This window comes from Crocodylus porosus, unplaced genomic scaffold, assembly GCF_001723895.1.
Source record: "Crocodylus porosus isolate Cpor-Errol unplaced genomic scaffold, CroPor_comp1, whole genome shotgun sequence".
NCBI lineage: Eukaryota > Metazoa > Chordata > Crocodylia > Crocodylidae > Crocodylus > Crocodylus porosus.
Window position 1 is genome coordinate 68205507 of NW_017728931.1, and position 17759 is coordinate 68223265.

Sequence of the window (17759 nt, forward strand, 5' to 3'; positions counted from 1 at the left end):
AAATATTAGAACTTTTATTTATATTTTTTGTAATCTAAAAAAAATAAAAAAGAAATTAAGCTTTACTAATATTTAATATACAGATTGAAACTGGCACCCTCACTCGGTCCGTATGTCAGATGGTCACGTGTCATGTATGGTACGCGAGTAGTACATGTATATTATTTATCAATAAATACACATATATTGGGGGTACATGCTCAAAATTCTTTTACTGATAGGGGTGCACAATCAAAAAAGTTTGGAGACCACTTCTATAGAGGAAGACAAACTCCTCCCTCCCTTACCTCCCTTCTGCCCCCACCCCACCACAAGGTCTGTACCCATCTGACTGTGGGCTAAAATTCCTTCCTGACCCAAAATATGGTGATCAGCCTAACTTTGAGCAGAGAATCAAGACTTTCTAGCTAGCGACCTTCAGGTTTAAGTCCCAGCAGGAGCATTGGCACACCTCAGTCCACAACCCTGAGGAAGGTAAAAAAAATACCACAAAAAACCCGTGTCATGTGTAGCAACACCAGGGGGAAAATATTCCTGATTCCATATGGCAACTCAGAAGAGAAGACTGAGAGGGGATTTGATAGCAGCCTTTAACTACCTGAAGGGTGGTTCGAAAGAGGCTGGAGCTAGACTGTTCTCAGTAGTGACAGATGACAGAACAAAGAGCAAAGTTCTCAAGTTGCAGCAAGGGAGGTTTAGGTTGGATATTAGGAAAATCTTTCTTATTAGGAGAGTGGTGAAGCACTGGAACAAGTTACCTAGGTAGGTGGTGGAATCTCCACCCCCCCAAGTTTTTAAGGCTCAGCTTGACAAAGCCCTGGTTGGAATGATCTAATTGGGGCTGGTCCTGCTTTGAGCAGGGGGATGAACTACATGACCTCCTGAGGTCCCTTCCAACCCTCATTTTCTATGATTCTATGATTCTTTTTTCTATGAAATACCCATAGCAGAGCATAGGCATAGCTACTCCTAGATCATCCCTGACCAATGGCTGTCCAATGTCTTCTTAAATACCCGCAACGATGGGGATCCCACAACTTCCCTAGGCAGTCTGTTCCATTACCTCACTATTCTAACAGGAGAAACTTTTTTTCCTCTTTTGGTCTGCATTCTTCTGTGTGGAGCAAGAATGAGAAGATCTTTTCCCCGCTTATTTATAACAGCCCTTCAGATATTTGAAAACTGCTTCATGCCTTCTCTTAAGTGGCTTTCCCACAAGCTAGCTATGCCTTTTCTTCAACCTCTTCTTGTATGACTTACCTTCCAAGCTCTTTATCATTTTTGTCACTCACCTCTGGACTCTCTCTAACTTCTCCATGCCCTTTTCAAAATGTGGAGCCCAAAACTGCAGAGAATACTCTAGATGAGTTCTAACTAGTGCCAAGTAAAAAGGCACCATCACCTCCCATGTCTTGCACTTAATGTTTCTATTGATTCATCCCAAACCTCCATTTGCCTTTTATGCAGATACATCACACTGCAGACTTATATTGAATCTATGATTCACCAAGACTTCTAGATCCTTCTCGAGAGGGCTGTCATCCAGCCAGATATCACCCATTTTGTATTTATATTTTTGATTATTTTCCCCATGTTGTAGCACTTTACATTTGTCAACATTGAACTGCATCCTGTTAGTTCCAGTCCACCTTTCCAATCTATCAGGATCCTTTGGAATTGTACTCCTATCTTTCAATGCATTCCAAATCCTTCTTAGTTTAATAATCTGCAAATTTATTCAAGAAGCTCTCTATTCTAGAATTCAAATCATTAATAAATATGTTGAACAACACTGGACCCAGGACAGATCCCAGGGATTCTGCTTGAAACCTTCTGCTATTTCAGTGTGGTTCTGTTTATAATTATCAATTATTTGCAGGTATTGAGTCAGCTGTCTTTCCACTTTATAATAGTTTTGTCTAGGTGCTCTAGAGAAGGGGTGGGCAAAATACAGCCCATGGGACAGATCTGGCCCATGAGGCCGAGGCCATTCTATCTGGCCCATGGGGCCCCTAAAAAAAAAAATTTGAAAATTAAAATTTATCTGTCCTTGGTTCCTGTCAAAAATGACAGGAGAAGGGGGTCAGGGCTGTGAAATCCTCCCCCACCCCCCACCACCAGCACTACTTGTCCTGCAGGGCTGGGAAGGCAAAGGGAGTAAGCAGGTGCAGTAACACAGGGCCTGTACCGGAGTCCCATGGCCAGCACCAGCAAGGCCCAGAACAGGGCAGCAGGGGTACAGGGTAGCAGCCAACAGGGCCTCTATGGAGCCAGGCAGCTCCCCACTCTCCCTGCTGGTGCAGCCCACCCTGGCTCCACAGACCCCTGCCAGCCTGTGCCCTGCTCTGGGCCCCACTGGTGCTGGCCCTGGGACACTGGTCCCAAGACATTGCGACATTGGTCCCAAGATGGTGACCAGGGGACAGGGCACCTGTCAAGGTGTGGGGCACTTGTCAAGGGGCAGGGCTACCCCTGTGGCCCACGACAGCTTGCCAAAACTGAGTAAGTGGCCCTCCACCCAATATAATTGCCCACCCCTGCTCTAGAATTTAGTCCAAGGATGGGCAATTATTTCAGCTGGAGTGCTGTTTAACACCTTTTGGTGAGCGCTTGAGGGCTACAAAGGTAGCCCCACCACTTGAGAGATTCCCTCACCTTGATTACCATCTTGGGACTTGAAGTCCTACCCCCTAACCCCTGACCTTTGCCCCTGGAAGTCCCTCCTCTTGACCCTGGAAGAACTCTTTTTGGAAGTGGGGTTTGCCATCTTGGAGCCAGGAAAAAAAACAAATCATATACTAAAAATTATCTACTATAACATAGTTCAATTTTATTCAAAAAATATTTTTGTCCTAATTTATGTGTGTTTGCTTAGTGTATGTACAGGTATATTGTATGTAGAGGGGTGTGAGGGGGATTTTAAGGGGGTTGTGGGATTTGTGGGGGATTGTGAAGGTGTTTGGGGGGCTGTAGTGGATGACTGTGGGAGTGTGTGGATGGGTGGGAAGGTGTGTGGATGGGTGAGTGGTTTGTGGGGGATGTGTGGGGGATAACTGTGGGAGTGTGTGCATGTGGGGTTTGTGAGAGGGTCTGTAGGGGGAGGTGTGAGTTTCTGGGGGGTTGAGGCTTTTGGTGGGTGTGGGGTTTGTGAGGGTGTGGGGCATGTGTGGGGTGTGAAAGTGGGTGTGGGTGGGTGTGTGGTTTGTGGGTGGGTCTATGTGGGCTGTGGGTGTGGCAGTGTGTATGGAGAAGTGGGTTTTGGAGGGTGGGGGTGGAGTGTGTGGGGTTTAGGGAAGTGTGAGAGTAGGTGGTGGGGTGTGGAGTCTGTGTGGGTCTGGGATTTGTGGGGGTGTGGGGTTTGTGGGGGAAACCCCCACCACATGCCCCCCCCACCCCATGGCTCACAGCCCCTACTGCTGATAGCAACAGGAGCAGCAGATGGAAGGCCCTCTGGGCACTGCTAGCCTGCTATGGGCTCAGCCCCCTGGTAGCTGAGTCCCAGGGCCATACCCAGTGGCATGAAGCCAGCCTGGCTAGCTGGCATATGCCTTCAAACTGGATCAGGCTGGCTCCATGTCAGCATGTAGGGCTCAAGGCACTGGAGGTAGGAGCCACGTGCCAGTGGGCTGGGCCAGCTCCATGCTTCCATGTGGGGCTTCCAGCACTCCAGTGGAAAGCCACATGTGGCTGGTGACATGAAGCCAGCCTGTCCTGATGATATGCAACTCCCTGCAGCTCCTGGTCAATGTGCCATCAAGCCAGGCAAGCTCCATGCTGCCACATGGGGCTCCCAGCACTGTAGCCAGAACCATGCTCCACCAGACCAGGCCAGACTGGCCCCATGTCTCCACATGCAGCTCCTCACTTGAGTGCTAGAAGCCCCACATGGAGGCACAAAGCCAGCCCAGCTCAGATTGATGGCACGCAGCTCTCACCTCCAATGCCAGGAGACCCACATGGTGGCCCCTCCCTGGTCCAAAGGCAAATGCCAGAAGGCTAGGCTGGGCCAGCTCTGTGTCACTATGTGCAGACCCTGGTACTAAGTCAGAGCCATGCACCACTGGTGGGGCTTTGGCTGTTATGGGCTATGAGTGCCCTGATTTGTTCTTATTAAATCCATTCTGTCTTCTTGTGATCAGACTTTCCTGCTGCTTGCAAATAGACTTCCTTATAATATGTTCCAGTATCTTCCTATTGAAGTGAGGCAAACAGTTCCATAGTTCCCTAGGTCCTCCTTTTTGCCTTTTTTAAAGAGGGGCACTATGTCAGCCCTTTTCCAATCCTGTAGTACCTCACCCATTTCCCACAATTTTGTAAATACTATTGCCCATGGCTCCAAGTTTTCATAGATTTCATAGACATTAGGGCTGGAAGGAACCTTGAAGATTATCAGGTCCAGCCCCCTACCCCAGCGGCAGGAAGTCAGATAGGGTCAAAGGATCCCAGCAAGATAAGCATCCAAATATTTCTTGAATGAGTCCAGAGTAGGTTCCTACACCACTTCTGGAGGGAGCCTATTCCAGGCCTTGGTGGCTTGGGCAGTAAAGAAGTTTTTCCTTGTGTCCAGCCTAAAATGGTTGTGGAAGAGTTTATGATCGTTGGTCCTTGTTATCCCTTGGGGTGCTCTGGTGAACAGACATTCCTCCAGATCCTGATGCACACCCCTTACGTACTTATAGGCAGCCACCAGGTCACCCCTGAGTCTGCACTTTTCCAGTCTGAAGAGTCCCATGGCTCTAAGGCTGTCATCATAAGGCCCTCTGATCATATGAATGGCTCTCTTCTGGGCTCTCTCAAGCTCTCTGAAGATCATCTTTTCCATTTCTTTCAGTACCATGGGATAACACTCATCAGGCTCTGCTGACCCCCCAAAAAACTCTCTGTTTTTATTAATATTATCATCATCTTCCACAACTTATCCTCTTATCCAAATAACCCTCTGGTGTCTAGCTGCAGCTTTTTTTCTTGTGTAAATTGAGGCAAAGTATATCTATCTTCTTTATATCTTCTGTTCACCCTGGCTATGTAACCCACCTCTTCCTTGGTCTTTCTTTTCTGACCAAAATATTTACAGAACCTCTTCTTGCTGTCTTTAATTTCCCTCTTTTTTCACCTTTCCCTCCCTGACTTTTTTCTTGCAAATTTTTGTCATTTTCTGGTATGTTTCTTTGGTGACTTGCCCATCTTTCAATTACCTGTATGCTTTCCTTTTCCACTTGTAGCATCCTAGAAGCTGCTTGTGCAGCCATATTGGTCTCTTACTACTCTTTTTGTGCACCTAGTGTATCAGAACCATTTCTTGTTTGGCTTCTGATACTGTTCCCTTAAGAAATGTACAGTCTGCCTGGGTGCCTTAATTTTCAGTCTGTCTTCCTATGGCATTATACCTGTCATCTCCTTGAGTTAGTTCAAATCTACCTTTATTATATCAAGTAACTTGCTCCTGCTACCCTCATGCTTCTCCCATCTCAGGATCTGGAATTATATCATATCATGATAATTTTCTCCTGAGCTGCCTATCACACCCATTCAACATCACACTCTCCACCAGTTCTTCCCTGTTGGTCAGGACAAGATCCCCTAGTTGTATCCTCAGTCTTCTCAAACAAAAGGTTATCCTCCACACAAATTAGGAACTTGGGTGACTTTTATGTTTGGCTGTATTATTCTTCCAGCAGATGTCTGGAAAACTGAAGTATCCCATCCGTGTCATCTCAGAACTTTTGGATAATTTTGCAATCTCCTTGAAGAGTGTCTCATCTACTTTTGCCTGACTCGGTGGACTGTAATAAATCTTCACCAATATATCAGTGCTGTATCTTTTCTTTTCACCCAAATACATTCTGATCTGCTACCTTCTTCCCCATGAACAAAGGAATAAGTGTATGTATTTTTGACATACAGGGCAATATCACCATTTTTTTCCCAACCCTGTCCTTCCAAAACAAAGGGTAGCCCACAATGTTGACATTCCAGTCATAAGAACAGTCTCTATAATACCAATCAGATCATAGTTCTTTTAATAAGCTATGACTTCAAGGTCATGCTTGTTCCCCATACTTCTTGCATTTGTATATATATGTTGGACATATTTTGCATTCCAAACTACTTGTTTTCCTTTTGTATCACTTGTTGATTTCCTGTGGCTCTCTGGCCCTCTGCCAAAGTTGAACTGCTTCCTCCAGTCCTTCCCCCTTTGAATTATTTTCTGTATTGCTGGAGGGTTTTGTTCACCATGCCTCATAGAACCTAGCTTAAAGCCCTCCTTACTAGATTGGTAAGACAATACCCAAAAATGCTCTTTCCCATTTTTGTTAGATGGATCTTCTCTCTTGATACCAGTCCTCCTCCCTAGAAAATCCACCCATCGTCAAAAAATCCCAAGCCTTCATGCTGACATCATCTCAGCCACACATTTACTTCCATATTACAATGGTCCCTGCCAAGGCCGTTGCCTTCCACTGGGAGGATTGATGAGAACACCACTTGTGCTCCAAGATCCTTAAGCAAAGACCTTCAAGTCTGTGAACTGCTGGGACATACAGAAGTCCCAGTGGAGCAATATGAGCTGATGCTTTGGGATGGCATTTCATTTTGTATAAAAAAGCATCTGTTCTTTGTAGTAAGCCACTTAGAAAACTATAATCCTGCAGCACAATGAGCTGTCTGAATTGGGTCATCAGCAGCACTCTTGTTTATTTAATTCTGTCACCATATTATCCATCCTGGTATTTACAATACAAAATAATTGCTTTTCATACCCTGTCGTTCTGCATTACATGCTGGATTAGTGTTTAAATTATGTTCAGATTCATTTTATTTCAAGAGAGAATGGAAAATGTAATTGGTTTTACAAGCTAACCAGTTTGTTGATGTGTGCAAAAAAGGACACCAAGGGTTTTACTTGTTGAGTGCATCTGAAATATCTTGCTATTTCTGGGATGCCTAATGCCATTTTTATTATGAAATTGTCTAGTTATTGCTGATGCTTACAATAGATGAAAGTTCACTTTTTTGTAGTTCATAACAAATGATGTAATCACTGTCAGATCCCATTTTGGTAGTGAAGTTGCCTTCTAGAAATCAGATACAAAGGAATTACAAACAAAATAATAACACTAAGAAGAAATACAACTACAGAATAATTTGAATCAACAAAACAACAGAAGGAACAATTTTGGTGACAGTACAAAAGTACTATTATATGCCTAACCTTTATTAGCTTCAAAAAATCTTTACAAACATAAATAATCTGCTGGAAAGAATTACATATGTGAGTAAAGATTGTAGGATTGGGCCTACAATAATTTATTATTCATACACAGAAATGACAGACTGGGCTTTTCTTGGATCCATTACCTATCAAACCCAAAATCTTGCTAGTAATGCTGTAAACTGAAAATTATGAGATCATTTACATCAGAAGTTGTTTCCTAAATAGACATTTGCTTTTCTAATTAATTCCTTGTTAGATTCTTGGCTTTCTGCTTTTGCCTTCTGTATAGCAGGTATCAAAATAAAAAAGGAGGAAGTTCAAGTAAAATAAGTCTTCTATAACTAAAGTGAAGTATACAAGTGCTGAAAAGATTAATAGTGCTAAGTTAATATAGATACAAACAATAAATCACACAAACCATCTATAATAGGTGAGAAGATTGCTGAACGTATAAAAATTTGGATCATAAGACATAAGGTTCCCTACTGAAATACAGTTTATATTTTATTTGAGCCCTTTTATTTGGTTGAAATGTTCCCAATATTGTAATATGTGGAGTTTGTGAAGTCATTTCATATTACATCCTTAATACATCTCTCCCCTCTCCCGTCAACTGGCGTTTCTGCTGGTCCTTTGATGCAGCCAGAAGTAAATAACTAAACTAAAGTACCAGGCCTACTTAACCACTGAAGGCATTGTAATGTCTGCTCTACAGGTAATGATAGGAACTACCATACTGATTTAAGGAGGATCATGACTCTTGGAAAAGCCAGCACTAAAATCTTCATTGACAGCCCAGGACTGCCAGCACTGTGATGAAGCAAGTCCTTACAAGTACCTCACAAGTCAAAATGAAAGCTACATCAGTCACAGGTAGTCTGAGTGTATTAAAATTGCTGAATTGTTTGTATATTATCATTTCCATACTGTTCTACTCCTAAAGAATGGCTTTAAGAGTATCTCTGAAGAGTTAGCTCAGATGCTGGAAGAATTCACGTGGCACTATTCTGAAGTGTCACACTAATGCAGCCAAGGGCAGAGGGGATGCAGTGGTACAGTCACCCCCTCACTTCCCATCCCCCCTTTCTGATCTCACCACAGGACCAGCATGGGGGCTTTTTTAACCTGTGCAGTGCAGGTTGCTACTCCTGCATGCCTCCCCCTCCCACATTTGAAGCTGTACTGGCTTGTACCTGGACTATGTAAAGAAAAAGCTAGCTCAGATGACCTCTCCACTGAGCAGGAAGAGATACCTCTAGTGCTGTGTACTCCTATGGCTTTTTAGCAGTGTAACATTCTGCCAATGAGATTTAAAAATGTAATAGCTGTTAAAGGTACTGTACACCAGCTGGGGAAGATGACGTATCTTAATGATAAACAAGCTCTCGTATCTTTGGAAGGGACTACACTGTGCTGTGTAGACATATCCTAAGACAGTTTACTGCAACATAATGTTTAATGATTATGCATATGTATAAAGATATACAAAGATGCCAAAAACCCATTAAAATTCAGTGGATATGGGATATCTAATTCCAATATGCTTTTTTTTAAATCTTACTTTCAGACATGGTTTATACTAGAAATAACTGCTTCAGTTTTGAAGGGTATTATTCCACAGTATTTCTACAATGGCAAAATCCTTTGTTATACTAACATAAAAGTGGTTTTTTTTTCCCACAGAGATAATTTTGCTTAGGGACAAGAACCAAGAAAAAAGCATTTTTTTGGTTTAATCTACATCAGAGTTGGGGCCATAGCTTCTTCAGTGTACACCTAGCCAGAGTCTATTTTGTAAAAGCTAATGAGGGAAATGAATCTTCTTTTGTTCTACAAGCTTGTTAATTGGAAACAGGAACAGTGCCGGAGTTCCTCCTAAACAAGAAAAGACAAATAATTCAAATGAGTTGAAAAATATAAAACAAGCCTATGCTGTTTTTGTTTACACAGTAATACTGCTAATATGTAACCAACACCATCAGTGTTAAATTTCACTAGTTATCTGATAAGCCAAACCAGAAGACACATTGGCACACTGGGTAGTCCTGTCAGTCACCCTTAACTAGTTTAGATACCCTTAAATAACTCAGCAGGGCATGCAGGCTATTCAGGTATGAGTGCTAATCTTTATTTTGAGAAAGAAGCCACTATTTTTTTTAAACTAATCTTTTAAATGAATGACTTAGGAAACCAAACATTAGTAAAAATATTTTTGTGATTTGATTTAATTTAATGAGGGAGGCCTGGGAGTCATTGAAAGTAGGGAAAGGATATATCCATAAAAGATTCCAGAGGGAACAAAAGACTCTTCCATCTACCAGTTCTCTGGCAGCAGCTAAGAGCAAGAAGGGAGATGGAGGTTGCCAATGGAGAAAGTTTATCAGTTCCAAAGCCTATTGCTGAAATAAAACCATGGAGATACAGGGCTGCAGGTTTTGGCAACAGCCTCTGTAGGACTGGAAAAGTGTTTATATTTTGAGATACATCTCTGAAATGACCCTCCAGAATTTGCCATTTCTTTTTCATATGTTTAATGAAAAATGTAGGGATTAGATTTAAAAGGATGCTTTTAGGTGTATTTTTACACAGGAAAACCAGTTTACTGAATGCTATAAAATGGCGTGTGCTGAGTGTGATGGTGTTGTTGTTGAGGTGGTTGTTATTAATTTTGTTATTTTACTGTGGTCATCAGCATAAGGACTCAGATTATTCTCATGACAGTTTAGGAATTGGCAAGTATGAATATTCCACATGTGTATGGGCTTCAAATGAAAATCTCACACTGATTTGTAACAACAAAACAACTGAAAAGGTGTAGCCCACCTAAAAAATGACTAGATAGGAATAGTTATAACAACACATAAGTGTTTGAGAAGTAGACATATCAAAGAGAAAGAGAAAAAATATATAGGCAGATACAAGGTACATCTAAATACAGCTGGGTCTATCCTAAGCTCAGAATTTTAAAAGACAATTGCCCAAACTCCATAATTCAATACCTAAAGAGGTGGTCAGAACTGCTAAGCACTAAACAGCTGTCAATATGCGATGTTTTGTGTGAAATTCTTTTGAAAATTAAGATACTTTTTTTTTTAACAAAAATACAAATTTAGGAAGATAAAATTATGTCCTCATTTAAAAAAATATTTTATTAAACTTTTTCTTACTCAGTTTTTCTGTCCAAGAAAGGTAGAGTTCCATTTGTAAGAGGGCTAGCGTAAACTAGCCAGTTATATATTTTCACTCCTCTCATCTACAATGGGAAATGCTAAGAATAAGTTTACTGTAGACTAAAGAGAGAAACTTAAGACCTGATAGATGAGTCTGACAGACTATAATGGAGGGGGAAAAAAACTTTTTCTTTGAATTTTAAACCATCCTACAAGTAGTAGTAAATCATATCTGTTCTATAAAAATATGTAGATACAAAAACCCATAGAAAGGATAAAAAGTTATATATGTTGAGCAATATTATAGACACATCTTACAATTCTATAAAGCTCGATTGAATTCAATCCTGTTAAATTTTATAGGATTTTTCCACAATAGAGAGAAAATTTTGTTGACTATGAAGAATAACTTCCTTTTAATAAGATCCATCAGATTATGGAAAGATCCCTGAAGGCAAGTCATTGCTTCTTTTCTGGCTTGAGATGTATTGGGTAATAAAAAAGTTTCTGTCTGGATTTGGAAAAACTAGAGGAAGTGGTGGAAACTTCATTATTTGGGACATTTCAACTAGACAAGAGGAAAAAAAAGTATAAAAATAGGAAACAACCCTGCATTGGTAAGGAGATGGATTGGATGGTCTAGTAGGGCTATTTCATCTCCAAATTCCATGATTGAAAACCTAGAATTACAAATGGTTTTATTTAGTGAAACCAAAGCTGAAATCTGTCCTCATTAAAGAAAAAGTCTCTTTTACCACAGACTTCAAATGACCAACATTTCATGCAAAACTCAGAGAGTATGTCTATACTGTATCTCCAGCATTACGAAAGAGCTTCCTGAAAGCATACCCTGGCTGCTCCTGCCACTTATGCATACTAAGCTGGAAAATATGGCAATTAAGGCACACAGAAGGGTGCCCTAACAGCTCCCAGCAGCTGTTTCTCATCTCTGTCTCCATTGTGCTTGTAGGAAACTCCCCTACTGCGGCCTCACTGCCATATTTCTATGTTCCCTGTGTGCCAGCTGGAGAGGGTAGGAGGAGCATACTCAAGAGTGTCTCTGGCTGGGAATGCTGGGCATGCAATGTGGATATATCCAGAATGAAATTTTCCCAGAGGTAATCTGATTTTTCATATCCCCCACTGTCCAAGAGTAACAAAGCCAGTGAATTAGATAAGAACATAGTTCACATGGCTGTCCTACAAGAATGGAAATAAAACCTAAATTGCATTAATGATCATCATATTGTATTCAAATTTGATCTATAGGTGAAGGTAGGTTAGAAATTATATTGTATATTATTGCTAATAACATTTTAGAAACAATGTTAATGGTGATTTTTAAGCATACCTATGCCATAAATATTACAGTGTATTTTTGTATTACAACCCACGTGATTTATTCATAAAGGAATGCACTCTCTGCTACCTCCTATTTAAGGAAATGATCACATCCAAACTTCTGATAATATTTAAAAAATAGAGATGATCAAGTTTAATATATGTGTTAAATATATGTGTTAAATATATAAATATATATTACACACATAATACATATTATACACACGTACATTATATATATATATGTATAGTGTTTGTGTATAGCATAAAACACTTCTTGGTAGTTTAAATATACAATAGCCCTCAATGTTTTTTATACATTCTGAAAAACTGCTATGATTTTGTCTTACAGTTTGCCCCCAAGTGAAGACAGAAAACTCCCATGAATCATATAGTGACTGCTAATATAGGAATAGTAAGAGAATTTGAAAATGTAGAGCCTCCATTTTCCCTTTTAAAATTATTTAACCCCATTTGGCCTAATAATAATAAACTTCAGAATTGAAGACCTGAAAGAAACCCTGAGAAACTTTACAGAGGGTTTTCATTAGACTATGGTACAGTAAACCCTGTCATCCAGTGCCACATTCTCTTCACTAACTCTGTTAAGTAGGAATAATTATTCTAACAGTCTGCTTTCAAACTCCACAGGGCATTAGCCACAGCATATGGTTTTGAGTCTGACTAACCTACTCCTTTATTTTAAACTGAAGTGCTGTATGGTATACATTTATAAGTAATATTACTGCCTGCAGTATAAAACATATCTATCATTTATGGCTAGAAATTGCAAAAAGACCCTTTCCACAATACCTTTTTTTTATTATTCCATAAGAATGAGCAGTAATTTCATAGTCTAATAAAACAGTAATGGTATTCCACGCACATGTATGACCCAAATGTTCTTTCGTTGGCATCAGCTGAAACTAATTCAAATCTCTCATTAATATGCACATCAACATAAAACAAAAGCATAATCTGAAATGTTGCTTTTCCAAAGAATAAATGGCATTTATTGCCCAATGATGACTAATATTCACTTTCTTTATGTACCAGAAGAACTTTCACCATTTATCAACCTCTCTGGAACTTATGGACTATGTAGGCCTTTTCACACCAGAAGTATAAAACTACAGTATAACAAACATTGGGCATTTGTACACCTGCTCCGGGGGTCTGGGACACTTTAATTATAGCAGCTCTGAGAGCAACTCTAATTAAAGCACCGCTGCATCTCATGTATCAGTGTCCCCATGCTAAAAAATTGTGGTGTGGGCAGTTGAAATAAAGCTCATTCAATGACCTTTAGTTCCAGCAATCCCGCCACTATTTTAAGTGGGGAGACACTGATACATGAGATGCAGGAGGCTGCTGGAGCATGGTAATTCCAGCATGTTGGAGCAGCCTTCACATTTGTGTATAGGTGCCCATTGTTTTTAATCTGAGACTCACTTTATTGATTCCTCTTTTCCAGATTTCAGTCACATCATACAGGGTACATCTACAGAAGGTGCTTTAATGTCCAGTGGACTGTGCTACTGTGCATTAGCACATCACAGCAAAAACCATACTAATGCACTAACACACAGTAAAATTAGTCTATTGCACATTAAGCATCACAAAAACAATATTCTTCTTTGCTACTGCACATTAGTGCAGCTACTGCACCTTTATCTTATATCAGAGGTACTAAACTTAATGCAAAGGCACATTAATGTGTGGATGTGTCTACAGTGGAAAAAAATGTGCATGTGAATTAAAAGAAGAAGCTTTGCTGTGTTCATATTTGCACATTAGTTATTTGTATTATCAATATATGATAAACTGGAATAGGTGATAAGCTTGGAGGATCTGAGTGTATGTACAAAAGGAAAAGAAGCCATAGAGAAGTAAGCAATACCTGTGTAAGAAAGAGTCAAAATTCAGGTCTCTGAGAACAAGATGCTGAAGGACATTAGAAGGACTAGAGATGTATATTACTCCAAAGAGAGTTAGGTCAGGGCTGTATCTGGAGTGCTAAGAGTCCTATGCGTGACCTAGCTTTGTGTGTACCGCTAGCAGTGGTAAAGACCGTAGAAAACGTAGCAAGTTGATGGTATTTGATGTATGGGTTTGTGGAAAGTAACACCTGCATTAGAAGTCATTTAACATCTGAAGACATTAAAAGTCTTCTTGGTTGCTAGGATCCAATATACAATATCCATTCACCTATGAGCAGCTGAGGACCAGCAGAGGAGAGGTGAGACTTGATGGCCAGAGGTGAGTCTTTGAGACTCTTTAGTCATGAAAGAGGGTCAGACACCCAGAGAGGAGGTCTTGCTTCCTAGTTCACATGAGAGGTAGGCAGATACACTTAGATACATTTATAGAAGCAAACACTTTCCAGAATCAAGTACACAAACATAAAGGCTCAGATGACCCAAGCTAGGCTGGGTCCATAGATAAACACACAAGATGTGGGATTGACATGTGCTGCCAGCCTCTTTCTTTCACTACTCATCCTGCTTTCAAACTCCACAGGGCATTAGCCACAGCATGGAAAGGCTGGGAACCCCTAGCTTAGGGCCCTGCCCTGTCATAATCTCGCCCTGGCCAGACCCCCTACTCCTGACCCCACTACCTCTCATGCCCCAGTACTGGTGCCTGCCCCCCACCACCTTCCTTCCCTGACACTTCCTCCTGCCCCCACTACTGTATGCCTCCCATTCCCCTTGCTGCCCCTTGCCTTGCCTGTGGCTGAGCACTGCTGCCTGTGTCCTGCAGTACCTGCCTCCCGTGGCACCTGCCCCCTTCACCCCTCACCCACTGTGCCTGTCTCCACCACTCCCTGTCCACCCTGCCACTGCTCCCCCCACTCCTTGGTCCACCTTGCCTGTCCTTGAGCCCTGCTTCCTGTACCCCACTGCTTTCCTGGGCCTCAACCCTCTGCATCCCCTCCCAGCTGCTGACCTTATGCTGATCATCTCCAGCTCTGGCTCCTTGGCAAGCATCAGCAGTGACCCTGGCCCACCTCAACCTGGCCCAGCCAAGTAGAAGCAGCAGCAGCAGATAGGTTAGAGCTGGAGGGGCAGGAGCCAGAGCAGAAGGTAAGCAGGTTGTGGGGCAGACTGGAGGGGCAGGTAGTGCAGTCTCCCCTGTACCCTGCTAGCCACACTGGAGGGTCTGAGTCCAAGCCAAAGTTAAAGCTGAGATGCCGGGTGCCTTGGGCCTGTTAATAAATCTAAGGGCTTTTCATCCCCTATGTTGTTTGGGGAAATAACCTCACCTTGGATTTAAGTATCTATAATTAAGTACAAAATTCTGGGGTATTAAAAAAAAAAAAATTGAACACCTTCAAGAGAAAATTGGATGCTTACCTTGCTGGGATCCTATGACCCCAGCTGACTTCCTGCCCTTCGGGCACAGGGCTGGACTCGATGATTTTCCAAGGTCCCTTCAAGCCCTAATGTCTATGGAATCTATGAAATCTATGAAGTAAATATGGTATACAGGAGATATAGCACAATTTTGCAACAGCTACTGGTGACATGTACATTTACCTGGTAACAAATGGAATTGGAAAATAGGAACGGGGGCCCAAGATGTATAAACTCATATACTGTCTGGTTCCTGAATCTGCCATATGTGCTGTTATTTGTAAGCAACTCACTTGAAAATGTGCTTCTAATTAGATGTGAGATAACCTTAATGTAAAAAAGGGTCATTAATATATTCATTAGCCTTGTTTTTATATTGAAGTAAAATATAATTGAACTGTATGTGTAGAATTGCTCTAAAAGAGTGGATAAAACCAAGGCATCCAATCTTATGGATAAGTTTCACTGTATTTGAAATGCAAAGCAAATCTTAATTTGAAATGTCCATTATCATGTAAGACGTTAACTTTTTCTTTCCTTTGTGAAACAAACCATTAATTCAACTAACTACTTAAAACACACTTGGAATACAAAGGGCTGCTATTTAAGTATTTAGATAGATGTGTCAGTCAGGTACTTTCTGATTTACTATATTAACTTGCTATCACTTACTGTAATCCACACTGTGGATTTTATAATACCTTATAATTAAAAGGAAAAAGTCACAGACATCAAATTGGTTGAGTAGATCAGATCTGTTTAATTTAACTTCATGGCTTTGTCACATTATTTTAACTTCTTTGAAGCTTGCAGGGTAAGTGTAGGTTGTCTTCAATAACAGGGGTGACTTGCAGTAATAGAGTGAGGGAGATGGGTTTTGGACTGTTTCTTCCCCAAGTCCTGTCTGTCTTCACATCATCACATTTCCAAAAAGAAGGATTGGCTGAAAAATGGCTCTGACTAAGCCTTGCTTAGTGCTTTTTCAGTGTAAAACTTGAAAGTGACATTACCGTATCAGGCAGCTGCATTTTTTTCAGCAGATGGAAGGGCAATGATATGAAGCTGAAAGAAACCACAACTCAGTCGTCTGCCTTCCACTTAATTTTTCATACAAATTTAAGGTCAGGCTGTGGCCTAGTAACCAGTGAGGTGTAGGCAACAGTAGAACAGCTACAGTAATTCGCTGAGACTGATTGTAAACTGAAACTAAGGAAAACTGGCCAGAGCTTGCTCTGTGTTACAATGCCCTCAATGTAGATCAATTCCATTATAGCACATGGAGCTGCACCAGATGTATACCAGTAAAACTGGTCCTTTTTCTTAAAAAAAAAAAAAGGAAAGAAAGAAAAACTTTGGTTTCAGAACAGTGCAGCTAACATGCAGATGTAGCTGGTAACATGTAGATATGTAACTACATAGTGAAATCTTATTCCTAGATTAATACTAGTTGTTTTCAAAAGCACACAAACCATATTTTATAAATTAGATTTAGGCTAATTTAGCTACATTTGGATTTGGATTCATACTCCTATTTGACAAGTACAAGCTCTCACTGTTGTTCACCATCTGTTCAAACATTTGCATCTCTCACATTTAAGACAAAACATATATATCAAGGAAAATAATATTTTCTAAGCAACACTTCCGTACTGGGAAAGCAAGTCCTCAGATCCAGTTTGCCCTAGCTAGTTTTATAATCTGCAGATTATAGGCTTTGATTTCTTTTCTTTTTTTTTAAGCTAGTCAAAAAAATTCTAATGAAATCTTTCTCTTTGAATGTTCGCATTTATCAAAATCTAAACTACTCATGGAAATGTTTCAGTTGTAACAAATTTCTGGCTGAATCCAGACAGTATTCAAAATCTGCCTGCCCTTCTGCAAGCCTGGCTGTCCTGCTCTCCCACAACCTATCATGGTAGCTTTTGGAGCCTTCAAGCTGCATGGACCTCCCCAGAGCTGGGGACCTTAAGCTGACTTAAATTCCCAGGCTCCTGGTTCCTTTGCAACCCATCAAATGGGCTACTACAAACTCAGACCATCCCAGATTTCAATATGCAGCAGGATCCTTAGCTGCCTACCTGAAGAACTGCAGAAGAATACTTAGTAGGGTAGACTAGCGAAGTATAGCAACATGCTCATTTCTTTATTAATAATCACAGCCAGGATGGCTTTATCACATGCACCTTCTGAAGTATAACTGAGCAGCTTATTTTGATTTAAATTTGGAGCAAATACTTTGGGTGAAAAACTGATTCCATTAAAGTCAAATTGATCTCTTCCATTAATTTTAGTGGGGCCAGAATTCTAGCTTTTTTGATTTTGGATATCAGGAAGGAAGTAACAAGTTCTCAAATGTTGCAGGTATTGCTAAGACAAGTTCTACTTAACGTCGATAAAATAATGGATCATAGTCAAATAGTAAGCACAAAAAGAGAAAAAAAATTGTTTCAATATGATATTTTCAGTCACTTTACATGAATTTGTATAGGGGCCATGTACGTGTATAGCACATTTTATTTGTGATACAAACATATTTCCTATGAAAACTTATTTCACATATTTAAACTGGCATTTAATAACTTGTTAACATTTTCATCTTAATCTATGCTCTTGTGCATTTTGTTTTAGTTTGACATTATGATAATTCTCTTGCCAATCACTGACTTTCTAGGAATG

The 17759-nt window shown here is 40.7% G+C and overlaps 1 long non-coding RNA gene across 1 annotated transcript; it reads right to left on the minus strand.

The window, feature by feature from the left end:
* Window positions 1-4666: 4666 nt before the first annotated feature.
* LOC109316093 lies at window positions 4667-15125 on the minus strand. Its single transcript, XR_002102682.1, has 3 exons — window positions 15113-15125; window positions 8144-8147; window positions 4667-4758 (listed from the first exon to the last, which is right to left on the minus strand). It is a non-coding gene; the product is annotated as an uncharacterized LOC109316093 (long non-coding RNA).
* Window positions 15126-17759: the final 2634 nt, after the last annotated feature.